Source organism: Dasypus novemcinctus, chromosome 18 (genome assembly GCF_030445035.2).
Source record: "Dasypus novemcinctus isolate mDasNov1 chromosome 18, mDasNov1.1.hap2, whole genome shotgun sequence".
NCBI classification, from domain to species: Eukaryota; Metazoa; Chordata; class Mammalia; order Cingulata; family Dasypodidae; genus Dasypus; species Dasypus novemcinctus.
This window is the reverse complement of record NC_080690.1, coordinates 34,212,005-34,238,759: the sequence shown is the minus strand read 5'-3', so window position 1 is coordinate 34,238,759 and position 26,755 is coordinate 34,212,005. Positions and strand designations below refer to the sequence as shown.

General features: G+C 42.4%; 1 protein-coding gene across 3 annotated transcripts in view; it reads left to right on the top strand.

Annotated features, from left to right (window-relative positions):
• Positions 1–6,117: 6,117 nt before the first annotated feature.
• NUP93 (nucleoporin 93) overlaps positions 6,118–26,755 on the top strand; it is a 172,292-nt gene continuing 151,654 nt past the window's right edge. Inside the window, exons 1-2 of one of the 3 annotated variants that reach the window (XM_012524444.4) lie at positions 6,172–6,253; positions 7,005–7,044. The gene's annotated coding sequence lies outside the window, so the exon portion shown is untranslated. Of the gene's footprint in view, positions 6,254–7,004; positions 7,045–26,755 lie in introns of all 3 variants that reach the window. The other 2 variants (XM_004456555.4, XM_023588259.3) reach the window with 2 other exon arrangements.

Genomic DNA, 26,755 nt, shown 5'->3' with positions numbered 1-26,755 from the left:
CCCTTAACTCTGTCCTTTGCCATGCCTTTTATCTCTGAGTCCCCAAACACCAAATGGCACAGAAGTCCCCACCTACCTACTGGCACAAAAGGTTTACATAATTACTTAATCAGTAGCCGATGGATTTGGCCCAGTGGTTAGGCGTCCGTCTACCACATGGGAGGTCCGCGGTTCAAACCCTGGGAATGGCGCCACACACACGGAGAGCTGACACAACAAGATGATGCAACAAAAAGAAACAGATTCCTGTGCCACTGACAACAACAGGAGCGGACAAAGACACAGCAAATAGACACAAAGAAGATGCAGCAAATAGTCACAGAGAACAGATAACCGGGTTGGGAGGAGGGGGAAGGGGAGAGAAATAAATAAATAAATCTTTTTAAAAAATTACTTGATCAAGTAAACCCAATCCAATATAATCTAATATGCCCAGAGGAAAAGATCAGTTTACAAATATAATCCAATATTTATTTTTTGGAATTCATCAATAATATCAAACTGCTACAGTCGCCAACTTTCATACCCAGTATTTCTCTTGTCATAGGGTACTGGCTAAGACATTCAGTGCAATGTTGGATATAAATGGTAATAGTTAACATCAGGAGGAAATGTTTGAATATTTTGTCATTAAGTGTGATGTTTGCTAAAAGTTTTTTGTAGATATCCTGTATCAGATTAAGGAAGTTCCAATCTATTCCTAGTTTCCTAAGAGTTTTTATTTTTTTTTAATTATAAAGGTATGTTGAACTGTATAGTGTTGTTTTTTTGTCTAAGATAAAAACATTTTTTCCCCAATTTTCACAGTTAATGTGTACAATTACAATGATTCTCTAAAGTTAAGATAACCTTGCATTCTTGGCAAAAAAATACATAAAGCCCCCCATTTGAACACTGCATATTACCATGTTGCTATATTGCTATATTGGGTTTGCTAGTATTTTATTTAGGATTTTTTACTTTATGTGCACTATTGCTGTTGATCTGTTTATTTCTTGTTAAGACATTTGGGTATCAAGGTTATAGTGGCCTCATAATTGGGAAGTGTTCTCATTTTTTCTCTTCTCTGGAAGAGTTTGTAAGATTGGTGATATATTGTCCTTAAATATTTGAAAGAATTCACCAGTGAAGCCATCTGGGCTTGGAGTTTTTTGGTTTGTTTGTTTGACTTTGGTGGGAAGTGGAGGGCATGCTTTGAAATCCTGTCTGTCCCAGAAGCCTTGACACTTGCTGATCCCTCACGTCTCCACATGGCTACTTCTTCAGTGATTCAGGGCTCTGCTCAAATGTCACCTCCTCACAGAGGTCCTCCATGACTGCCCCAGCTAAGGTGGTACCCACACCCCCTCAATCATCCTTTCTATTGTTTTCATAGACGCATCACTCTCTGAAATGAATTTTTCAAAAATGTCTTCCTTTGTTTATTGTCTGTCTCTCTGGTTAGAATGTGAGCTCCCTGGAGCAGGAACCCTGTCAATCTGTTCCCTTCTGAATCCCCAGAGCTTGGCATATGGCAGGTACACAATAAATATTTTTTAAGAGACTGAATGAATGAAAGGAAGCCAGATGGAGGTCCTTTCCCACAAAGTCACCAAAAGACAAGAACAATGACGAGAGATACTAACCACTGAGCCTCACTTTTTTTAGTGATAAAAATGGTCTAGGCTTTTAGTAAGACGTATATAGAAACAAAAACCTGCAGTAAGGTCCCTGCCAAGTTACAATATCATTTGGGAACAAAATGTAATCAATATGAAAATAAGACTCCCAGCTTTTTTTTTTTTTTTTTTTTGGGTAAATGGAACTATTTAACGTTATTTTTAAAAAGGTATGAAACAAAAGTGTAATCTGATAATGAAAACATTTTTATTAACATTGTTGAAAGTATCTCCCTATATTACAAGTGAAGGACAAGCACATTTGACTGGGAAAAGCTTAATAAATTCTGATTTATGGACCTTGTAACAAATATGTTAGATGAGCTGCTCCCAGGTTCAAGTAATACATCTTTCAGGATTATTATGATTGAAAGTGACAGAAAACCCAACTGAAATTGAGCAAAAAATGGAATTTTATGGCTCATGCAACAGAACATTCCAGGGATAGTGTTTGCTTCAGGTAGAGTTTGATCCAGGGGCTCACAAGACGTCACTGGAGCCCAGCCTCTCTCCCTGTCACTACATTGCTTTCTTCCATATTGGCCTTATTCCCAGGCAGGGTCTTTCTTCATGGATAATAAACAATTAAACAGGTTTTCAAAGGTTAATTTCAGGGAGTGAATATTTATAGTTCCAATTCCAGCAGAAAAGAGAACCACTGTCAGAGTAGGACATCTTGAATGTGCATTTTGTTGGTTACTCTGCTGGGTTACACCAGCCATTGTGCTGCTGTGCTCATGTCACATGCCTATCAGCTCACTCCTGGCCACCATCGAGAAACAAAGGAACTGAGAGTAGGGTCAGGGTGGGTCCCCAAGGGGGATTCAGGTGGCTAACCAGGCAAATCAGCAGATGTCCACTAGACAACCATTGTCTGGCACTACAGTCTAGGAATGCACATCAATAAATTAATCTAAACACTAAGAATATTTGAAAATGTGGCAATTCAACTAGACAAGAGTACAAGGTTTATATTTGTTTGATAACTTCATTCAGGCCAAAAAACCTGTAGAGTTATATACTTGGCATGGATATAGGATGTGCAAAATCTGTATCATATATTAGGGCTCTACCAAAGGGTTTTTTGAAAAACAGGTTCTGCTGTTAAGGAATGTTTGGAAACCAACCAACAGGACTAAATGGGGGGAAGGTAAGGATTCCCCGTTGTGCCCCACCTGCAATCCCCCCTCCCACCTTTTTTTGAGGTACTGGGGATTGAACCCAGGACCTTGTATGCAGAAGGCCGGCGCTCAACCACTGAGTCATATCAGCTCTTCTGAGTTGACTTCCTCATCTGTTTGCTTGTTGTTGTTGCTCGTTTTCTTTAGGAGGCACCAGGAACCAAACCCAGGACCTCCCATGTGGGAGGTGGGCACTCATTGCTTAAGCCACATCTGCTCCCCCCAATTTCTTTTAAGTCAGAAAGAACCTGCAATTCCCCAACTCAGACAAAAGCGTCAGGCCTCATAGGGAACAATCCTCAGCACAATCTCAGACAAAGGCACTTAGAAAGTTCTGAGCTCAGTTAAAAGTGATGTTCAAGAAAACTCTGTGTGACCAATTAACACACAGTTAGAAACAGCTCCAGCAATCACACTGATACAGACCTTGTCATCAGGAGAAAGAAACTCCTGTCTGTAGCATTTAGGCAAAAAGATGGTTCGTTTTTTTTTTCTGTCCTTGCTTCTTACTGATGGCTGTGCTGGTCCTGCTTCCCAGCATGCCTCATCACCGTGCCTTGCAAAATTGAGGAAATCAAGGACTTTGTGCTCACAGCCATGCAAAAGGTTGTCAAATCTGTGAAGATCAAGAAAGATAAGGATAATGTGAAATTTAAAGTTTGATGTGGCAGATATCTTTATACCTTGGTCATTATAGATAAAGAGAAGGTAGAAAAACTGAAGCAGCCCCTGTCCCCAGGTTCGGCAGTGAAGTAGCTGATATGAACCAGACGTGCTGATTTGAATTGCATTAAATTTTTAAAAATTCTTAAAAAAAAAAAAGTTCAAGGAGTGAGGTTGAAGATAAGTTCAGAATCCTCAAAGGAAATTCTTTGGATTGTATTCCTGGATAAATATTGGGAAGCTGATGTTTGTTATAACTCTCTTGCACACAAAACAAAACAAAAAACCCCCCAAGTTTTGGTGTATTTTTTTCTGGTTATGGAAATAATATACCATCATTTCATTGCAGACATTTTGGAAATGTACTAGCTTTTAAGATTTACCTGTGGTGCTATCATCCAGCAGAAACACTGTCTCTACTTCATTATAATTCTCTCTCCTTTGGGTGTATTTTTTTTTAAGTATACTTTTAAATTTTTTTTTAAAAAGAAACTTAGATTACATAAATGTTACATAAATCATGTATTTTTAACATAGTTAAAATCATAAACTATACTTCTATTCTGCTTTTTCCCTCTTGGGCATTTTTCCTTTATTATTCAAAAATGTTTCTATATTACATATGTATGTAACAATGTAAACTAATATAATGAACACCTGTGAACCACTAACCCAACCCAAGTACTAGAACCTATGCAGCACCTCCTGGTCCTCCCATAGCCTCTCCCATCCTGAGATAACCACAACCTGAAATTTCATACTTATCATTTCAATAATTTTTCAGTTTTATCACAAATATATCTATGCATAAACAATATATCATTTGGTTTTACTTTGTTTTTTAACTCTCTTAAAATTTTGCACTCATCCTATACTATGTATTCTTCAGGTACCTGCTTTTTTCACTTAACATTATGTTTCTAAGATTCATTGGTGGTGTTTGTAGTTGTAGCACATTCATTTTCACTGCACTGTAATATTCCATTGCCATAACACCCCACTCTTTATTTTCCCAGTTTTTTGTTAGTGGACATGTGGCCTGTTTTCTTTTCTTTTTTTTTTTTCTATTATGAAGTATGCTGCTATGAAGATTCTTACTCATGTCTTCCCTTACGCATATGTAAGAGTTCTCTTGGGCATGTCTTTTTAGATGTGGAATCGCTGAATTTTATTATATGGAAATACTCAGCTTTAAGAGATAAATATCCTGATTTTTCATTTGGCAATGTTTCACAAGCATTTGTCTGTCATTAAAAATTCCTTATATGAAGGAAAAAAGCAAGGTAAAAGTTCATGTAAAAATTCTTTACATAAAGGGATAAAAAGCGTTATTCACACGCAAGATGATGTTATTATTTTATGAATATTGTCTGACCACAGCAGGATTTGAATACATATTTAATAGCTTGAGGCCAAGGTCACATTCATACATATTGTCAATCAGCATCAATCATTTATAGAGAACCCACAGGATGTCCAAGAGGAAGGGAATGGGGAGAGTACTATTTCTCTCCTCTCTGCAATGCTTACTCCATTTACCCCATCAGGAAATGCCTCCCCTCACTCTTGCCCCTCCTCATCCTTATGGCTCAGTTAAGGGGCTGCTTACTCCAGGAAGGCCGGCGTGACTGCCTACTTACCACATTAAGCTCCCTTACCATCCTGTGCATAGTTCTGTCATGTACTTACCACATTAAATTGAAATATAATCTATTTACGTACTTGCTCCCTCACTGGATCATAAGGGCTGGGCCTTATTCATTTTTGGTACATTGTGAGCATCTAATGGATGTTGCATGGATGGGTGCTGCACAACCCTAATCTCACAACCCTTTTGCATTAAATGCTGTAGTCTCTTAGCTTCACTTTCCTGCCCGCAGTTCATTCCCTAGTGGCCAGAGAGATCTTGTACAAAGATAAGTCAGCCTCACGCCCCACCACCCCTGCTTCAAACCCTTTAGTGGCTTCCCAGAATAAGGAGTCATTTCGACTAGCTTGCCATGGTTTAAAGCACCTACGCAGTCTGGCCTCAGCCTGCGAGTCTGCTCACTGCTCTCACTCATCGTCTCCCAGCCATTCGCCTCTCCTTTCTATTCATCAAACATTCCGTTGTTTCCCCCTGTGAGCCTTCACTCTTGTTCCCTCCTCTTGGCAAGCTCTGCAGCTAGGACTTTGTAAGGCTGATCCTTTGTCATTATTCATGTTTCAGCTTAGCTGACACCTCCTCAAAGAGGCCTTCCCTGACTACCAGGTGTGCGCTCTCTCCCTTACGCTTTCTTCTTCATAGCCCTTCTTACAATCTGCAGTTATCTATTTATTCATTTATATTTTGTATTCCCCACAGCCTGGGAGCTCCATGTCAGCACGAATATTGCCTGTTATGGCCACTACCTGTGTCCCTAGCACCTAGAACAGTGCCTGGCACATAGCTGGCGCTCAGTAATGGGTAAGAAATTGGCGCAGGAAATGATGGAATCGCTTTCTCCCACCCCAGCGTGTCCTAACTCCGTTGCAGGGCTGGAGCGCTGGCCACTAGGCTGCGGGGCGAGACGGCGCAACCCCAGGCCCCGCCCATGCCCGTGTCCTCCCCCCATCGGTCTCCGTAAAGTTCCTTTGGCGCCGCGCTGCGCCGCGCGGGGGCTTCTGGGAGCGGCCGGCTTCGACCAATCAGGAGGCACGGGCGCGCGGCGCGAGTTGCGGCGGCACGTTCTCGAGCCGGGACCTGAACGGCGGAGACCGCTGCGGCACCTGGTAAGGGCGCCCCGGGCTGCGTCCTTCCGGCGCGGGTCTCGTCCTTGAACCCCGGGTCCCGTGGCTGGGCGGAGCCCCGGCCCCACGCGCCGAGCCTGGCGGCTCACACTTCCCGGTCTCCCCGGCGTCCGGGCACGCCTGACGCCGGCGGCTGAAGGCCCTGTCACATTGCCCCCCGTGACAGCGTCGGGCTGCGCCCTGGAATTTCTCTTCCCCACCCTCTTCCTGAATTCAGAGCTTTGGCGTTCCCGACCTCCCCGCACACGCGTCCCGGTACCGCGCTCTGCGGCGGCGCACGACGCCCAACCCACCGGTTCCTCGCGAGCCCACCCTTGGCTGGATCGGCGCCTCCTCCGCGCCACCACGCCCGGTCTGATCCCTTTTCAGGTCGCGCCCAGCCAGCTCGCTGGCCCCTCGCGGACACATCCTGTCGGGAGGCGTCGCCCCCGAAGGGAAGGGGGTCTTTAGGGCAGAGGGAGACGATCTTGGGAGCCTCTCCCAAATCTTGGCCAATCTCCTGTGCGGGCATCCAGGAGGATGCTTCCCCCCCCATCTAGAGGGATGTTGGTGATTGGAACCCACAGGTAGCCCGCTCTTTCTATGGGCTCACAGCACCCCATCTTCTGCAAAGGCAATCCTTTAGTTTTTTGGATCCCTGCCCCACCTCCCCACCCCATGGCTCCCTCATCTGTTTACTCGTTGTCTGCTGGTTGTTTTCGCTGAGTATCTGCTCCTTGTCTGTTTTCTTTAGGAGGCGCCAGGAACCCATCCCCGGACCTCCTGTGTGGGAGGTGAGCGCTCAACTGCTTGAGCCACATCCGCTCCCCCTGGATCCCTTTTTAAAAGTGGTGGGACTGACTCTAGGGATCTTTGGTCAATGTTTGGACGACCTCTTGGCAGTGCTGGTGGTCAGTGTTCACTCCTCAGCCAGATGTGGGAAGGAGTTTTTTTTTGGCTAAGGTGTCTCAGCACAAGCAAGGGTCACTTTTTATATTCTGTCCTCCAGTGCTGCCAGCAGAACAGTCTTCCTACATCATAGCGTTTCTAATTTGTTTCAACCATTTTTCCTTGTGCATTGCATTTATGTTTGTGACGTTTTCATCTGTCCTTCATGGTACTCTCATCCAGTCTCATAGCTCTAAATACCAGTATTTAATAGCCTAATAAGGCTAGAAGATCCAACATTTATGTCTCCAAACTGGGCCTCTCCCCTGACCTTGATGGAGCTGCCTACTTGGTATCTCCTCTGAGGTGGATGACTGACAATTCAAACTGAACATGCCAGTAGAGTTTGCAAGTGCCACACCATCTCTCCTTCCCTAAACTGCACTCCTTGTGTCTTTCCCATGTGAGTAAAATGAAAGACAAGTCCATTCTTTAGCTGGTCTGACCAATAACCTTTGAGTCATCTTTGACTGCTCTCTTTCCCTCCTATTTCACATCCAGTGCTTGCCGCCCTGGGCCAAGTCACCACTGCCTCTTGCCTGGATTATTGAAATAGCCTTCCAGTGGCTTCTGCCCTAGCCTCTATTCTCAGCCCACCATCTAGAGGGATCCTTTTAAAACATAGGTCAGATCTGCTCCAAAACCCCCAGATGGGTCCCCTTCTTATTAGTAGTAAAAGAAAAACTCCTTACAGTGAGCTCTAAGGCTTTATACAGTCTGACCTATGGTTACTTTTCTGATAACATTTTCTATTAACCACCCCTTACACATGTCAGACATGCTCTGGCCTCAGGCCCTTTGCACTTATAGTACATATCCATGTGGCTTGCTCCCTCCTCTTTAGGACTTAAGGGTCATGTAGTGAGGTTTCCCCTACTTTCTATCTTCCTTCGCTGCTTTAGATGTTCTTAGCACTTATATTTTACTTATTGTGTACTGTTTGTCTTCCTTTCTAGAATGTGAGCTCCTTGAGGGAAGGGATTTTTTTTTTTTTTTAAGATTTATTTATTTCTCCCCCCTCCCTCCATTGTCTGCTGTCTGTGTCCATTTGCTGTGTGTTCTTTTGTATCTGGTTGTATTCTCATCAGGCAGCTCCAGGAACTGATCCTGGCACCTTCTGGAGTGGGAGAGAAGTGATCATTCTCTTGCGCCATCTCAGCTCCCTGGTCTGCTGCATGTCTTATTGTTTCTCTTCTGTCTCTTTTTGTTGCATCGTCTTGCTGCATTGGCTCTCTGCATGGGCCAGCACTCCTGTGCGGGGCAGCACACCTGCGCAGGCCAACCCTCTGCGTGGGCCAGCTTGCCACACGGTCTGGCTTGCCTTCACCAGGAGGCCCTGGGTATTGAACCCTGGACACCTATTTGGTAGATGGGAGCCCAATTGCTTGAGCCACATCTGCTTGAGGGAAGGGTTTTATATCTGTTTTGTTCCCTGATGTATTTTCAGCATTTAGGCAAAGCACATGGTAGAAGCTCAGTAACTGGAAGGAATAAAAGTGCCTGGCACTGTTAAAAGTTTGGGATAGAGTGGTGAGGGAGAGGCCTGCCCTCATCAAACCAATGCTCCCACAGAGGACACCAATAATAAACATAAATATAGAATGCAGAGTCATGGCATGGGCTGCTTTATAAAGTTGGACAGGGATATTTTAACAGAGACCTCATTGAAAAGGTCACTTTAACTTAGCACTTATTTGGTGCCTGTTATGTGCCAAATTTATCAGCTGTTGAAAATTAAGAGTTGAGAAAGCTGTGGACCTTACCCTACAGGAATTCACTGTCTAGAGAGGGAGACAGATGTGGGTACGGGGGTGGGAGGAAGGGAGTAAGAGATGAGGATGGTAAGGGTGGTTAGTGCTTACTCTATGGAGGGTATCCTGTGTAGCTGTGTGAAAGGGTGAGCACTTCTTCCTGTCGGGGAGAAAGATGTCTTTGATAGCTTTAAGACGGGGAAACACTTCAGAAACATCTCTGGCCAGGAGGAGTATGGGTTGGGGGAATGAGAAGGTTTAGACTGTTGAGCAAATCCAGGGGAAAAGAGTCAGAGTAGGGGTAAGAAATGAAGGTCTAGCTTTGCGAAACATTTGGGAGGTAGACCTGGGGATTGACTGGATGTTCAGGAGGTGCAAGGGGCCTGGGATGATGCCCCAGTTGTTTCTGGCCATACTAACAGGTTGCTAATTGTTTCATCAAGAGAGGCACAATCCAGGGTGAGGAAGTGGCTCAGAGGAGAGAGACATGACCAGTTTGGTTTGGGACATATGTAATTTGAGGCACCCTTGGGTCACCCAGGAGTAGCTGTCAAGTGGACAGTTGGAAATATGGGCTGAGGAGAGAGGGCTGTGCTGGACATAGAGATATGAGAGTCACTCTTTGTTTTGATAGATCAGGGTCCTTGCCTGGGCCTAGAGCAGGGGTTCTTAAACTTTTTTGTTCCACGGACCCCTTTGCCAGTCAGGTGAAATGAATGCTACTGTAATTTATTTATTGCATGCAGTCATAAGTGAAGGAAATGTTAGATTTCAGTTAGAGGTCAGAGAAAATAAAGATAGTAAGTTGATTTTTAAAATTGAAGGTCCGCGAACCCCTGGTTAAGAACTCCTGGCCTAGAGAGTCCTCAGAGGTCCTCAGAGGGACTTTCTGGGAAGGGAAGCTGTATCCTGAGTAGAGTGTGTGTACCTGTGTATATGGACGTCAGATTCACAGAGATATCTGTGGCCATCCAGAGGATTAATAGCCACTAGGAGGGATTGTAGTTGAAGCCATGGCTGAGATAGATCTTGTCCAGGAAAAATTGGAGTCCATTGGATTTGGAATTAGGTCATTGGGGGCTGTAGAAGGATTTCAAGGAATAGGTGAGGGGCAAGCAGAAATTAGATTGGAGTGGATGACGAATGAATGAGGGTAAGAAAGTATGGCTGTTTCTTTAAGCAGAGGAAGAGAACATGGGTTTTTAACAATTTTGGAATTGTTTTAGATTTATAGAAAATTTATAAGATCGTACAGAGTTCCTGTATATCCCTCACCCGGTTTCCCCCATTGCTGGAGAATTACTTTAGGAAAGGTATGAACTCTAGGAGAAGGAGCCAGTGAGAGTGGGAATAATAATAGCTGTCACTTCCTGAGCTCTGGCTGTGTACAAGTCCCTGCCGTGGACTTTACTTGTGTGAACTAATTTCACCCTAACAGCAGCTTTCTGATGTCCAAACCTGCTCCTTCCCCAGTCTTCCTTATTTCAGGAAATGGCACCATCAAGGGCCAAGCTGCTCAGGCCTAAAATATTGGCATTGCCCGTGACTTCTTATCTGCTCTCACACTACATCAACAGTTGAAGCTATATGCAATCTATTCCTAAACTATTTACATGACTTGGACCTACTTTGCCTCTTCCACTATGATAACCTTGATGCAAGCCACTCTCGTGTCGCATCTGGTGAGATTGTGGCTTCCTGATGATTTTCTCCTTCCGTTTGCCTTCCCCTGCTTCCAGCCTGTTCACCTTGCAGCACTAGGAATGAGCCTTTGAAAAAGCTCAATCCTTCAATAGCTTCATCACATGTAGACTAAAATCCAAAGTCCCTACCTTGTTGAGTTGGGCTTCATGATCTAGTTCCTGCCAGACCCCTTCTACTGATCCATGATCAGTACTTCTACTGTCCATGATCGTATGCTTCAGTGGTATGGCCTTCCTGCTCTTCAAAATGTGCCAAACACATTTCTGCCTTGATGCCTTAAAAAAATTTTTTTGCTTTATTTATTTTTCATTTTAAAAACAATTGATCGAAGTATGCACGAGCATACACAAGTAATACAAGTGTAGTAAAAGTTGTGAATTTATAAAACTAACATGCATAACATCATACAGGTTCCCATACATCACCCTCCTACAAACACCTTGCATTATTATGAAACACTGTAACAAATTATGAAAAAGCATCGTCAGTATTACTACTAACTATAAATTATATCTTATATTTGGTGTATTTTCCCCCAATCCACCCTATTTTTTTTTTTTTTCTTAAACCATACAGTTATCTCAAGTTTATAATCAGTGGCATTTTGGTATAATCACTGAGTTGTGCATTCATCATTTCAATAAATATTAGAGCATTTTTTTACTCCCCCCCCCCGAAAAAAACCAACAAAGAACAAACTACTATCATACCCATATGTTAACTCTACTAATTTCAAATCCTATGATGTGCTTTCACCATTTCTATCCATTTCCAAACATTTATAAACAGCTTTTTACCAATTATGCACACATTAAACCTTAGCTTTCCATTCTCTAACCCCATTCTTTTCTCTGGTGACTTATATTCGAACTATTAACTCCATGAGTTTGCTCATTATATTTAGTTCATAATAGTGAAGTCATACAATATTTGTCCTCTTGTGTATAACTTGCTTCACTCAACATAATGTCCTTAAGATTCATCCCCGTTGTCTCATGCTTCACAACTTCTTACAGCTGAATAATATTCCATCATGTGTATATACCACAGTTTGTTTATCCATTCATCAGTTGATGGACACCTAGATTGTTTTCCATCTTTTAGCAATTGTGAATAATGTTGCTATGAACATTGATGTGCAGATATCTTTTCATGTCACTGCTCTCAGTTCTTCTGGGTATATACCTGGTAGCAGTATGTATATTGCTGGGTAATGTGGCAGATCTATATCTTACTTCCTTAGGAACCGCCAAATAGAAACCCACAGTAGTTGTACCATTCTGCATTCCCACCAGCAGTGAATAATCATTCCTGTCTCTCCACATCCTCTCCCAACACTTGTAGTTTTCTTGTTGTGTTAATAGTGGCCATTTTAGTAGGAGTGAAATGATATCTCATTGTAGCTTTAATTTGCATTTCCCTAATAGGTAGTGATGCTGAGCATTTTTTCATGTATTTTTTTCACCATTTGTATTTCACATTTAGAAAAATGTCTATTCAGGTCTTTTGCCTATTTTTTAGGCTGATCATTTGTTTTTTTTCACTGTTGATCTCTTTATAAATCATGCATACTAGACCTTATTGTATGTGCGATTTCCAAATATTTTCTCCCATCAAGTAAACTGTCTTTTTATCCTCTTCATGAAGTCCTTTGATGTGCAGAAGTATTTAATTTTTTTTTTTTTTTAATTTTTTTATTTTTTATTGACTTTGTAATATTACATTAAAAATATATATGTGAGGTCCCATTCAACCCCACCCCCCCACCCCCCCCTCTCCCCCCCCCAACAACACTCGTTCCCATCATCATGACACATCCATTGGATTTGGTAAGTACATCTTTGGGCACCTCTGCACCTCATATACATTGGTTCACATCATGGCCCATACTCTCCTCTATTCCATCATGTAGGCCCTGTGAGGATTTACAATGTCCGGTGATTACCTCTGAAGCACCATCCAGGGCAGCTCCATGTCCTGAAGACGCCTCCACCTCTCATCTCTTCCTGCCTTTCCCCATACCCTTTGTCCATTATGTCCAAGAAGTATTTAATTTTGAGGAGGTCCCATTTATTTTTTTCTTTTGTTGTTCGTGCTTTGGGTATAAGGTTTAAGATACCACCACCTACTCCAAGGTCTTGTAGATATTTCCCTATGTTATCTTCTAGGAGTTTTATAGTCCTGGACTTTACATTTAGGTCTTTGATCCATTTTTTTTTTTTTTTACTGTATTTTTTTTTTTTTTTTAAAGATTTATTTATTTATTTAATATCCCCCCCTCCCCTGGTTGTCTGTTCTTGGTGTCTATTTGCTGCGTCTTGTTTCTTTGTCCGCTTCTGTTGTCGTCAGCGGCATGGGAAGTGTGGGCGGCGCCATTCCTGGGCAGGCTGCTCTTTCTTTTTCACGCTGGGCGGCTTTCCTCACGGGCGCACTCCTTGCGCGTGGGGCTCCCCCACGCGGGGACACCCTTGCGTGGCGCGGCACTCCTTGCGCGCATCAGCACTGCGCATGGCCAGCTCCACAGGGGTCAAGGAGGCCCGGGGTTTGAACCGCGGACCTCCCATATGGTAGACGGACGCCCTAACCACTGGGCCAAAGTCCGTTTCCCTTTGATCCATTTTGAGTTGATTCTTGTATAGGGAGTAAGATAGGAGTCCTCTTTCATTCTTTGGTTGTGGATATCCAGTTTTCCTAGCACCATTTATTAAAGAGACTGTTCTGTTCCAGATAAGTGAACTTGTAGGTTTGTCAAAAACCAGTTGGCCTTGGAGGTGAGGTTCTATTTCTGAACTCTCAATTAGAGTCCATTGATCAATGTTTATGTCTTTTTGCCAATACCATGCTGTTTTGACCACTGTAGCTTTATAATACACTTCAAGGTAAGGGACCTTGAGTCTTCTGACTTCGGTCTTTTTTAGGATGTTTTTAGCTATTCAGAACCCCTTTCCCTTCCAAAAATTTTTATAATTGACTTTTCTGTTTCTGTAAAGTAGGCCGTTGCAATTTTGATTGGTATTGCATTGACTGTAAATCAGTTTGGGTAGAATTGACATCTTCATGGTATTTAGTCTTCCAATCCATGAAGATGGAATGCCTTCCCATTTGTTTAGGTCTCCTTTGATTTCTTTTAGCAATGTTTTGTGGTTTTCTGAATACAGATCCTTTATGTTCCTGGTTAAATTAATTCCTAGGTATTTGAGTCTTTTTGTTGCTATTGTAAATGGATTTTTTTCCTTGATTTCCTCCTCAGCTTGCTCATTACTAGTGTATAAATACACTACTGATTTTAAAAAATATATCTTTTTAAAAAGATATTTAGATTACATAAATGTTACATAAAAAATAAGGGGGATTCCCATATGCCCCGCTCCCAACCCCTCCCACATTTCCCCACATTAACAACATCCTTCATTAGTGTGGTACATTTGTTAAAATTGATGAACACATTTTGGAGCATTGCCACTAAGTGTGGATTATAGTTTACCTTGTAGTTTACAGTCTCTCCTGCACAATTTTGTAAGTTATGACAAGATATATAATGACTTGTATCTGTCATTGCAGTGCCATTCAGGACAATTCCCAAGTCCCAAAAATGTCCCCATATTACACCTGTTTTTCTCTCTCCCTCCTCTTAGAACCTTGAGTGGCCACTGCCTCCACATCAATGATAAAAGTTCTTTCATTGCTAGAATTACTGCTACTGATTTTTTGCATGTTGATCTTATATTCTGCCACTTTGCTGAACTTGTTTATTAGATCAGATAGCTTCATTGTAGATATTTTGGGATTTTATAAATATAGGATCATGTCATCTACAATAGTGAGAGTTTTACTTTATTTTTTCCAGTTTGGATGCCTTTTATTTCTTTTTCTTGCCTAATTGCTCTAGCTAGAATTTCTAGCACAGTGTTGAATAACAGTGGTGACAGTGGGCATTCTTGTCTTGTTCCTGATCTTAGAGGGAAAACATTCAACCTCTCTCCATTGAAAAAACCATATTGGCTATGGGTTTTTCATATATGTCCTTTATTATGTTGTGGAACTTTAATTCTATACTTATCTTTTGAAATATTTTTATCAAAAAAGGATGCTGGATTTTGTTGAAGGCCTTCTCTGTCAATTGAGATGATCCATGTGTTTTTTTCCCTTTGATTTGTTAAAGTGGAATATTATGTTAATTGGTCTTCTAATGTTGAAATATCCTTGCATTACCCAGAATAAAACCTACTTGATCGTGATGTAAAATTGTTTTTATATGCTGTTAGATTCTATTTGCCGGTATTTTGTTGAGAATTTTTTGTTCATTGGAGAGATTGGCCTGTGATTTTCTTTTAGTATCTTATTTTAATAATCCAGGACCTCATACGTGGGAAGCAGGCAACCACCGAGCTACATCTGCTTGTCAGTGAGAGTTAGTTTTTTGTTTTTAGGAGGTACTGGGGATCAGACGTGGGACCTCGTACACGGGAAGCAGGTGCTCAACCACTTGTGCTACATCTGCTCCCCTCTTGTAGTATCTTTAGCTGGCTTTGGTATTAGGGTGATGTTGGCTTCATAAAATGGGCTGGGTAATTTTCACTCCCTTTTAATTTTTTGGAAGAGTTTAAGCACAGTTGTTATTAATTTTTCTCAAAATGTTTGGTAAATTCACCTGTGAAGCTGTGTGGTCCTGGACTTTTATTTATTTTTCTTCATTTTTTAAAGAAGTTTTAGCATCTTTTGTAAGTGTGGTACATTTGTTACAATTGATGAACAAATATTGGAGCATTGCTACTAAGCATGGTCTGTAGTTTACATTGTGGTTTACACTTTGCACCGCACAATTTTGTAGGTTTTGACAAAATGTTTAATGGCTTGTATCCATCAGTGCAGTATTATGCAGAACAATTCCATTGTCCCCAGAATGCCCCATGTTACACCTATTCTTCCTTTTCCCTCCCCTCAGAACCTCTGGTGGCCACTGCCTTTATATCAGTGTTACAAGTTCTTCCATTACCAGAATAATAATAAGCCGGACTTTTCTTTGTTGGAAGATGTATGACTGATTCAATCTCTTTGCTTGTGATTGGTTTGTTGAGTTCCTGTATTTCTTGTAAAGTCAGTGTAGGTTGTGTGTGCATTTCTGAGTTTGTCCATTTCATCTAGGTTGTCTAATTACTTGGCATACAGATTCTCATAGTATCCTCTCATGACCCTTTTTATTCCTGTCGGGTCAGTAATAATGTTTCCCCTTTTATTTATTTACATCTCTCTTTTTTTCTTTGTGAGTCTTACTAAGGGTTTGTTGATTTTATTGATTTTTCACAAAGAACCAACATTTGGTTTTGTTGATTTTTTTTCTATTTTTTTCTTTTGTTCTTGTCATTGTTCTCAATTAAATTTATTTCAGCTCTAATCTTTGTTATTTCTTTCTTTCTGCTTGCTTTGGAATAGGTTTGCTGTTTCTTTTTCTGGTTTCTCAGTTCTTTGATTTTAAGCTCGTCTTTTTTTTATTGTTGTATTATTTAATTTTATTTTTTAATTTTTACTTTAAAAGAAGCTTTAGATTACATAAATGTTACCAAAAAATATTGAGAATTCCCATATATCCCACTTCTTCCCCTTTCCACACTTTCCCCCATTAATAACATCTTTCATCAATGTTGTACATTTGTTACCATTGATGAACACATTGAAGCATTGCTACTAAATGTGGTCTATAGCTTTCATTATAGTTTACGCTTTGCTCTGTACAATTTTGTAGGTTTTGACAGAATGTATAATAGCTTTTATCCATCGTTGCAATGTCATGCAGGACAATTCCAATGTCCCCAAAGTGCCCCATGTTACAAATATTCTTCCCTCTCCCTCTCTTCAGAACCTCTGGTGACCACTGCCTTTATATAAATGATACAGGTTCTTCCATTGCTAGAATAATAAGTCTAGTCCATAGTTGCATTCCCCTCTTAAGTTTGTTCATTCCTCAATATTGAGGATTTTGGTATGGTAATGCCCACTCTGTTTCTGATTTAGAGAGGGCTTAGATCCCATGGGGCAGATGGATGGAACTGTCTTGCTTGCAGTTGTGGATACTCTTTGTTTTTTGGGTTAGGTGTTGTTCATCTCATCCTTTCATTGTCCTGGGCGAGTATAGTGAACTGGAAGTAGGTATTGCGACTCTGCTGAGACTCAGGGCTCAACCAGCATATGAACAGACCAAAGATTTAAATCTCTTGACATACATTTAGTAAGTATAGTGCTAATTATAGATTCAAATAAAAGGGACACAAGAGCCATCTATAGGGAAATTGTAAATAAATGAGGTTAACTCTGTTACATTGAGGAGCATATATTCCAAAATAAGGCCCATGGACAGAGTGCAAATTCCTGAAATTGTTTGCCTACTATGGTGTCTAGATGTCTCTAGAGCCCTCAGGAGCTCTGCTATTTGAGGCACTTCTTTTTTAATATAAGCTTTTAGGGCTATAAATTTCCCTCTCAGCACTGCCTTCTCTGTATCCCATAAGGTTTTTTTTTTCCTTTTTTTGAGGTATCAGGGTTAGGAATTGAAGCCTGGACCTTATATGTAGGAAGCCGGTGCTCAATCACTTGCGCTACATCTGCTCTGTGTCCTATAACTTGCTATGTTGTGTTAATTGCTCTCATTTGTCTCGAGCTATCTACTAATTTCTCTTGCAGTTTCTTCTTTTTCTCACTGATTATTTAAGAGCGTGTTGTTTAGCCTTCATATATTTGCAAATTTCCTCCTTCATTGCCTGTTATTTCCAGTTTCATCCCATTATGATTAGAGAGGGTACTGTGTATAATTTCAGTCTTCTTGAATTTCTTGAGACTGTGTTATGGCCCAACAGGTGGTCTATCCTGGAGAAAGATCCATGAGCATTTGAGAAGAATGTATAACCTGTTGATTTGGGATGGACTGGTCTATGTCTGTCAGGTACAACTCATTTATCATAGTTGTTCAAGTTATCTGTTTCCTTGTTGATCATCTGTCTAGTTCTATCTATTGATGTAAGTGGTATGTTGAAGTCTCCAACTCTTACCGTAGAGACGTCTGTTTCTCCTTTCAGTTTTGCCAGAGTTTCTCTTGTATATTTTTGCGGCGGCTTGCTCGGTCGGTAGAGGTGGGGTCTAGCTGCGGACGAGGGGTCAGTCCAGCTCTGGACGAGGGGTCGGTCCCGCTTGGGACGAGGGGTCGGTCCGGCAGCAGACGAGGGGTCGGTCTCACAGGGGTTGCGCGGTTTGGCTGACGGGGTCGCCCAGCGAAGCCGGCGACGAAGGGGTCGCCTGGAGAAGCAGGCGACGAACTGGGGACAAGGGAGGCCAGGCCCTTGTCGGGGGCCCTCAGGACTGGAGGGCGCACGGCAGAAGAACTACCGCGGAGACAAGGTAAACACGCAAGTCCACTTTACTGAGGGAGAGGCAACAGTTTTATAGGGGCTGGGGAAGGCTGATTGGTCGAAGCCATGCCCTGTTCTGATTGGTTGCCGGCGAAAGGTCAGTGGGCGGTACTGGACGGGGGAGGGGTGGTGGTTAGGGATTGGCTGTCGCTGTTGCTGGGGGAAGTGGCAGGGTTTAGGGATTGGTGGCTGCTGTTTCTGGGGTAGAGGGCAGACTTGAGTTTCCCGCCCACGCCTGGCTGTTGCTGCTGTCAGAGGGAGGGAAAAGGGCAGACTGGATTTTTCCGCCCACGCCTGGCTGTTGCTGCTGTCGGGGGAGGGGAAAAGGGCAGACTGGAATTTTCCGCCCTGCGCCTGCACAGGGAGAAAGAAGAAGAAAGGTGCCGCCCCACAGGCATCGTGTGGCGCCATCCGGGAGGAGGGGTGGCCGCGGAAGCATGGCTGCCGAGAAGGAGAGACCCGAGGGCACTCTGCGCCCATGCCGAGCTCCCTTCAGGGGTGGCGGTGGGCCCGACCAACCACCCTATTATGGGGGCAGCGGCTTGGCCTGCCGCGGCTGCTCCCCCGCCAGGCCAGCAAACCACACTTCAGCCCGAGGGGTGACCGCATATTTTGGGGCACCCTGGTTAGGTGGATAGATATTTATAACTGTTACTTCTTCCTGGTGGATTGACTCTTTTATTAATATATAATGGCCTTCTGTATCTTATCACCTTTTTACATTTAAAGTCTGTTTTGTTTGACACCAGTATAGTTACTCCTGCCCTCTTGTTGGTTACTGTTGGCATGAAATATCTTTTTCCAACCTTTCACTTTCAGTCTGTTTGCATCCTTGGATCTAAGGTGAGTCTCCTGCAGACAGCTTATAGAGTGGCTCATGTTTTCTTATCCATTCTGTCTTTTGATTGGGGAGTTCAATCCATTAACATTCAATTTTATTACTGTAAAGGCATTACTTCAACCATTTTATCCTTTGATTTTCCTATGTCCTATCTTTTTGCCCATCTTTTTTTTACCTTTTTTTGTTACCCTTTTGATAGTCTTTACTTCTAAACTCTCCTCCAAGCCTCATTTTCTTGTCTTGTCTGGCTGCAGAATAGCTTTAGTGTTTCCTGTAGAGCTGGATTCTTGTTTATAGAGTCTCTTAGTTTCTTTTTATCTGTGAGTATTTTAAGCTCGCCATCATACTTGAAGGACAATTTTGCTGGATAAAGAATTCTTGGCTGGCAGTTTTCCTCTTTCAGTACTGTATTTGTATCACACCACTGTTTTCCTGCCTCCATGTTTTCTGAAGAGAAATCTACACTTAAGTCTTATTGGACATCCTTGTATGTGCTGTTTTGCTTTTTCTCTTGCTGCTTTCAGAATTTTCTTTGTTTTCTGCATTTGGTTTGTGCATATTATGTGTCTTGGAGTAGGTCTCTTTGGATTTATTCTAATTGGAGTACACTGTGCTTCTAGGACACATGTATTCATGTCTTTCATGAGAGTTGGGGAATTTTTGGCCATTATTCCTCACATATTCTTTCTGTCCCATTTCCCTTCTCATCTCCTTCTGAAATTCCTGTAACACGTATGCTGGTGTGTTTCGTGTTTTCATTCAACTCCCTGAGCCCCTGTTCAATTTTTCCTTTCTTTTCTCTCCCTATTCTTTCTCTTCAGTTTCATTTGTTGTTTCCTCTACATCGCTGTTCTTTCTTCCGTGATTTCAAATCTGCTGTTGTGTGCCTTTCTTGTATTTTTTTCTTAAGATTTATTTTTATTTTTATTTATCCCCTCCTGCCCCCACGGCTTGTTTGCTGTCTGCTCTCTGTGTCCATTCGCTGCACGTTCTTCTGCCTGTCTGCTTGTCTCCCTTTCTTGCGTCATCTTGCTGCGCCAGCTCTCTGCAGGCACAGGTGTCAGCTCTCCGTGGGCGCGGGCCAACTTGCCTTCACAAGGAGGCCCTGGGATGTAAACCCAGGACCTCCCATATGGTAGACAGGAGCCCAATCGATTGAGCCACAGCCGCTTCCCACTTGTATTTTTAATCTCATTTATTTTGTCTTTATTCCCATAAACTGTTATTTTTCTATCCAAGATTTCAAATTTTCCTTTGTGCTCACCCAGTGTCTTCTTAACATCTTTTACTTCTTTATCTGTGTTGTCCTTCAACTCTTTCAAGTCCTGTGTCTAATCTGGTGCTTTGATTTGTTCCTTTGCCTGAGTCATATCTTCCTTTTTCTTTGTATGGCTTGCAACTTTTTACTGATGTCTAGGAATCTGATTCTTTTTTTTTTCTTTATAAATTGATTTATATTTATATTTTATAAAAATGGAAACACTCTATATATTACACAATATATTTATTTTTTAAAGATTTGTTTCTTATTTATTTCTCTTCCCCCCCCCCCAACTTAGTTGTCTGCTCTCTGTGTCCATTCACTGTGGGTTCTTCTGTGACCGCTTCTATCCTTATCAGCGGTATGGGAATCTGTGTTTCTTTTTGTTGCGTCACCTCTTGTGTGTGCGGCCCCATTCTTGGGCAGGCTGCACTTTTCTTTCATGCTGGGTGGCTCTCCTTATGGGATGCACTCCTTGCGCATGGGGCTCCCCTACGCGGGGGACACCCCTGCATGGCAGGGCACTCCTTGCGTGCATCAGCACTGCGCATGTGCCAGCTCCACACGGGTCGAGGAGGCCCAGGGTTTGAACCGTGGACCTCCCATGTGGTAGGCGGACGCCCTATCCATTGGACCAAGTCTGCTTCCCTACACAATATATGTAGGTCACAGTAATGCAGTCATGCAGTATTTGTCCTTTTGTGTCTGGCTTGCTTCACCCAACATAATGTCCTCCAGGTTCATACATGTTGTCATATGCTTTACGACTTCATTTCTTCTTAACAGCTGCATAATGTTCCATTGTATGACTATAGCACAGTTTATCCATTCATTGGTTGATGGGCACCTGGGTTATTTTCAACTTTTGACAGTTGTGAATAATGCCACTATGCACATTGGTGTGCATATGTCTATTTGTGTTACTGCTCTCAGTTCTTCTGGGTATATACCCAGTAGTGATGTTGCAGGGTCACATGGCAAATCTATATTCAACTTCTTTAGGAACTACCAAACAGTTTCTCCACAGTGGCTGTACCATTCATTCCCATCAACAGTGAATAAGTGTCCTATCTCTCCATATCCTCTCCAGCACTTGTAGTTTTCTTATTAATAGTGGCCATTCTGGTAGGTGTGAAATGATAACTCATTGTAGTTTTGATTTGCATTTCCTTAATCATTAGTGATGTTGAACATTTTTTCATGTGTTTTTTTTTTGCCTTTTGTATTTCTCCTTTGGACAAATGCCCATTCAAGTATTTTGCCCATTTTTAAAATTGGGTTGTTTGTCTTTTTATTGTTGAGTTGTAGCAACTTTTTATATATCAAGGATATTAAACCCTTATTGGACTTGTGATTTCCAAATATTTTCTACCATTGAGTTGCCTGCCTTTTCACCCTTTTGATAAAGTCCTGTGAGGTGCAAAAGGTTTAATTTTGAGAAGGTCCCATTTATCTATTTTTTTCTTTTGTTGTGCGTGCTTTGGGTGTAAAGATTTATTTATTTATTTACCCTTCCCCACCGTTGTCTGCTCTGTGTATTCATTTACTGTGTGTTCTGCATTCGCTTGCATTGTCAGGCAGCACTGGGAAACTTCATCTCTTTTTTTGTTGCATCATCTTGCTGTGTCAGCTCTCCATGTGTGCGGGACCACTCCTGGGCGGGCTGCGCTTTTTTCACATGGGGTGGCTCTCCGTGCAGGGCGCACTCCTTGCGTGCAGCAGTAGTGCGCATGGGTCAGTTTACCACACAGGTCAGGAGGCCCTGGGTATCAAACCCTGGACCCTCCACATGGTAGGCAGACACTCTATCCAGTTGAGCCATGTCCACTTCCCATGTCTACTTATTTTTGTCCACAAGGCTCAGAGTCGCCCAGTGCCTACCCTGCTCACACTTGCCCCTGCACTGTCTCTATGGAGCTCAGTGTACTGCAATGGCTTTGACAGTGGGAGCCGGACACTACTGCCTCACTCTCTCCACCCTGTAACCGGATGGGTACTTTAGAAGAATGTATAACCCACTAAGTTTGGGTGCAACATTCTGTGTATGTCTGTTAGGTCTAACTTGTTTATCATATTGTTCACGTTTTCTGTTTCCTTGTTGATCTTCTGTCTAGCTTTTCTATCTAATGATGTGAGTGGTGTGTTGAAATCTCTAACAATTATTATAGAGATGTCTATTTCTCCCTTCAGTTTTGCCAATTTACCTCATGCATTTTAGGGAACCCTGGTTAGGTGTAAGATATTTATGACTTATTTCTTCCTGGTGGGTTGTCCCTTTTATTGATGTGTAATGGCCTTCTGTATCTCATAACATTTTTGCATTTAAACTGTGTTTTCTGATACAGTACAGGTACTCCTGCTCTTTTTAGTTGCTGTTTGCATGGAGTATCTTTTTTTGAACTTTCAGTTTTAGCTGGTTTATATCCCTGAGTCTAACATGAGTCTCTTGTAAGCAGCATAGGGATGGCTCATGTTTTTCAATCCATTCTGTCAGCCTATATGTTTTGATTGGGAAGTTTAGACCATTCATATTTAGTGATTTTACTGTAAATTAATTATTTACTTCCACCATTTTATTCTTTGGTTTTCATATATCATATTGCATTAGTCAGCCAAAGGGATGCTGGTACAAAATAGCAGAAGCCTGCTGGCTTTTATAAAGGGTGTTTATTTGGGGTAGGAGCTTACAGATACCAGGCCGTGAAGCATAAATTACTTCCCTCAACAAAGTCTATTTCTACATGTTGGAGCAAGATGGCTGCCGACGTCTGCCAGTGTTCAGGCTTCCTGGGTTCCTCTCTTCCCAGGTCTTTCTTCTCTCTGGGTTTAGGCTCTCTGTTTTTCTCTACGAGGTCAGCTGTGGACTTTGAGGTTCTCTAGGTTTTGCCTCTCTCCAAACGTCAGCTGTAGACTATCAGGTGAATGGCTCTGTCTCTCTTCCCAGGGTTTCTGCCATGTCTAAGGAGCCGTCTCTATTCCTCTGTGTTTTTCCTGGCTCAGTTCCTCTCTTCCCAGGGCTTGCTTTTCTTTCCTCTGTATGCTTACTTCCTAGGGGGCTCCAGCTCAAGACATCAGCATCAAACTTCAAATCAAAACTCCATCATCAAAATGCCTCCAACTCTGTCCTTGCCATCCGTTTTACCCTACTGGTATGGCCCAGTCAAAGCTCTAATCATAATTTAATCACACCCAGGTATAGACCAGTTTACAAACATAATCTAGTATCTATTTTTGGAATTTATAACTATATCAAACTGCTACACATATCTTATTTTTGTGTATTTTTACTCTATCGGTTATCTTTTCTGCTATTCTTTCTTCGTATTCTATAAGCCTGTCTCTCCTGTCTTTTTCTTTCAAGCTCTAAGGCTTCCTTTAATATTTCCTGCAAAGGTGAATTCTTTTTTGGGAACTCTCTCTTTTTCTGTTTGTGAGTCTTTTATACTCATCTTCATAATTGAAGAACAGTTTTGCTGGATAAAGAATTCTTGGCTGGCGGTTTTTCTCTTTCAGTATCCTAATTGTATCATACCCCTGTCTTCTTTCCTCCATGGTTTCTGATGAGATTCTGCACTAAATCTTACTGGGCATCCCTTGTATATGATGGGTTCCTTCTCCCTTGCTTCTCTTAGAATTTTCTCTTTCTCTCTTTTTTTAAAGATTTATTATTTATTTCTCTCCCCTTTCCCCCCCACCCCTGTTGTCTGCTCTCTGTGTCCATTCGCTATGTGTTCTTCTGTGTCCGTTTGCATTCTTATGAGCAGCACAGGGGATCTGTGTCTCTATTTATTGCATAATCTTGCTGTGTCAACTCACCGTGTGTGCAGCACCACTCCTGGGCAGGCTGCACTTTTTTCACTCGGAGTGGCTCTCCTTGCAGGGCACACTCCTTGCGCATGGGGCTCCCCTACATGGGGGACACCCCTGCATGGCACAGGACTCCTTGTGCATATCAGCACTGCGCCTGGGCCAGCTCACTACACGGGTCAGGAGGCCCTGGGTTTGAACCCTGGACCTTCTATATGTTAGGGGGATGCTCTATCAGTTGAGCCAAATCTGCTTCCCCTTCACTTTATCTTTGGCATTTGACATTCTGAGTAGTATTTTTTTTTTTAAGATTTATTTTATTTATCTCCCGCCCCCCGTTGTTTGCGGTGGCTCTCTGCTCTCTGTGTCCATTTGCTGTGTGTGCTCTCTGTGTGTGCTTAAATTGTCTTTGAGAGGTACCCGGAACTGAACCTGGGACCTCCCATGTGGTAGGCAGAAACCCAGTCACTTGAGCCACATCCGCTTCCCTCAGATGTCTCCTTTTTAAAGAGACTTCCCAGAACACCCCAGCTAAAACAGTCCTGCCTTCCACTCTGCCACCTTTCCCTGTTTACATAGAACTTATCAGTACTTGGTTTGTTTAGGAGTTCATAATCTGTCTCCTAACAGAACGTAAGGTCCTTGAGGCTGGGGACTTTATTTGGTTTGTCCACAGCTCCATCCCTAATTCCTTGAACAAACAGTACCTAGCACGTAGTATATGTTCAGTAAATAATTGTTGAAGGAAGAAAGGAAGATGGGGCTTGTTGGGGATTGAATCATGTTCTCACAAAAGGTCCTAATTCTTGGTCCTATGGGTGTGGACTCATTTGTATATAGGACCTTTGACGATACTGTTAGTGAAGGTGTGCCCAAAGTGAATGCGGGTGGCCTTAATCCAATATGGCTGAAGTCCAAAGGAAATTGGACACAGGGAGAGGGAGCCAGGAGAGCAGACAGAAGCTGGAATTTAATAGAACCTGAAAGAGAAAGGCGCGTACAACACTATATACGTTGCCGTGTGACAGAAAAGCCAAGGAACCCCAAAGATTGCCTGTCAGCCAGAAGATACTGGCCCTGGCAGGCAGTCTTGTAGCCTCTGAAATTGTGAGCCAGTAAATTCCTGTTTTTAAGCCAACCCCACTGTATGGTATTTGCTTTAGCAGCCAAGAAATTAAAATAGTTTTTGGTATCAGAAAAATGGGGTGCTGCTATTGCAAATACCTAAAAATGTAGAAATGACTTTGAGATTGGATAATGGGTTGAGACTGGAAGAATTGTGAGAAAAAGTGTAGAATACTTTGAAGAGACTGTTGGTAGAAATATGGACTCTTAAATTATTTCCAGTAAGGTATTAGAAGGAAATGAATGTGTTATTAGAATCTAGAAGGCAGGCGATTCTTGTTATAAAGTAGCAGAGAGTTTGGTGAAATTGTGTTCTGATATTGGGTGGAAGGCAGAACTTGACAGTAATGAACTTGGATATTTAGTGAGGAGATTTCTAAGCTAAGCGTAGAAGGTACAGCCTGGGTTCTTGTAGCTTATAGTAAAACGAGAGGAAAGAGATAAGCTTAAAATTGAATTCATATGCATAAAAAACCAAAAATTCATCATTTTGATAGCCTATCCAGATATTGTGCTCTGAGAGTAGGGCTAGAAGTGGGTCTATCAGGGACCTCCCAGAGCTTCTGGGGAGTCCCCAGAGAATAGGATTCCATGTGAGTATTTAACCGATCAGCTCTTTGCTAAAGAGAGTATGACTGAACATGGATCCAGCCAGCCATTTCCTTGGCAATCAAGATTAGAATTGCAGTTATCCAGGAAGGATCTGTGGAAAGTTCTATTTTCTAATGGTTTGGACCCACTTGACCTACATGCCAAGCTAACAAGCTCTTTGCAAAATTTGTATGAACTGAAGCAGTGCCTGAAAGGGACAGAGAAGGGATGAATTGAAGGAAGAATGACTTCAAGGGCAGAAACATGGAAGCCAAGGTCTGGACTGAAGAGATCTGGATCGAGAGAGAGGGTCCACTCAGGTGTGTGGAAAGGGCGGGACCATCCCTGTGCTTGGAGGGGGCAGGCCATCTGCCTCAGCACTAGGAGGGGGTGAGGCTTGCACCTGTTGTTCAGAAAGTGCTGCCGCCTCAGTGCTTGGAGATGGTGGCGCCTGTGCCCCATTGTTCATGGAGAGCCTGGCTGCCACACCAATGCTCAGAAACTAAATCAGGGCAATAACTTTTGTGGACCTTACAAGGCCAGTATAGAAATTTAGAAAATCAGGAATCATCAGACATTTTCAGTAGAGTTTGAGGAAAGTAGTTCTGGCAGTCAGCAACTATGTATTGAGAATCTAGTTACTGTTTGAGGGCACTGGTGGAGTTATTAAAAAGTGTAAAGCTATGAAATGCTTATGGGCTCTTTAGAAAAGGAATACTGGTATGAATAACCAATAATATAAAGCAAATAAATGAGTAGAAAAGAATTTAGATGAGGGGATATTTCTCAGGGGTTGGTAGTGAGGAAAACCATTTGGTGGGTAGGACTTGAATTGGTGGTGATGATAATATTATTGTTTATTAAGTGGTTACTTGTGGCCGGTGAGGGAGATACAGTTACTTTCCCATTTCACAGATAAGGCCCAGAGGGAGTAGTTGACTTGCCCAAAGTCACCCAGCTAGAGAGTGTAGGAAATGGTGGGAGCTCAGGAGGGCATGGAAGGTTGGGCAGAGTTCCTGCTTGGGAAAGGTGGCACAAATGAGGGCACAGCAGCACATGTAGGCGGATGGTCAAGAT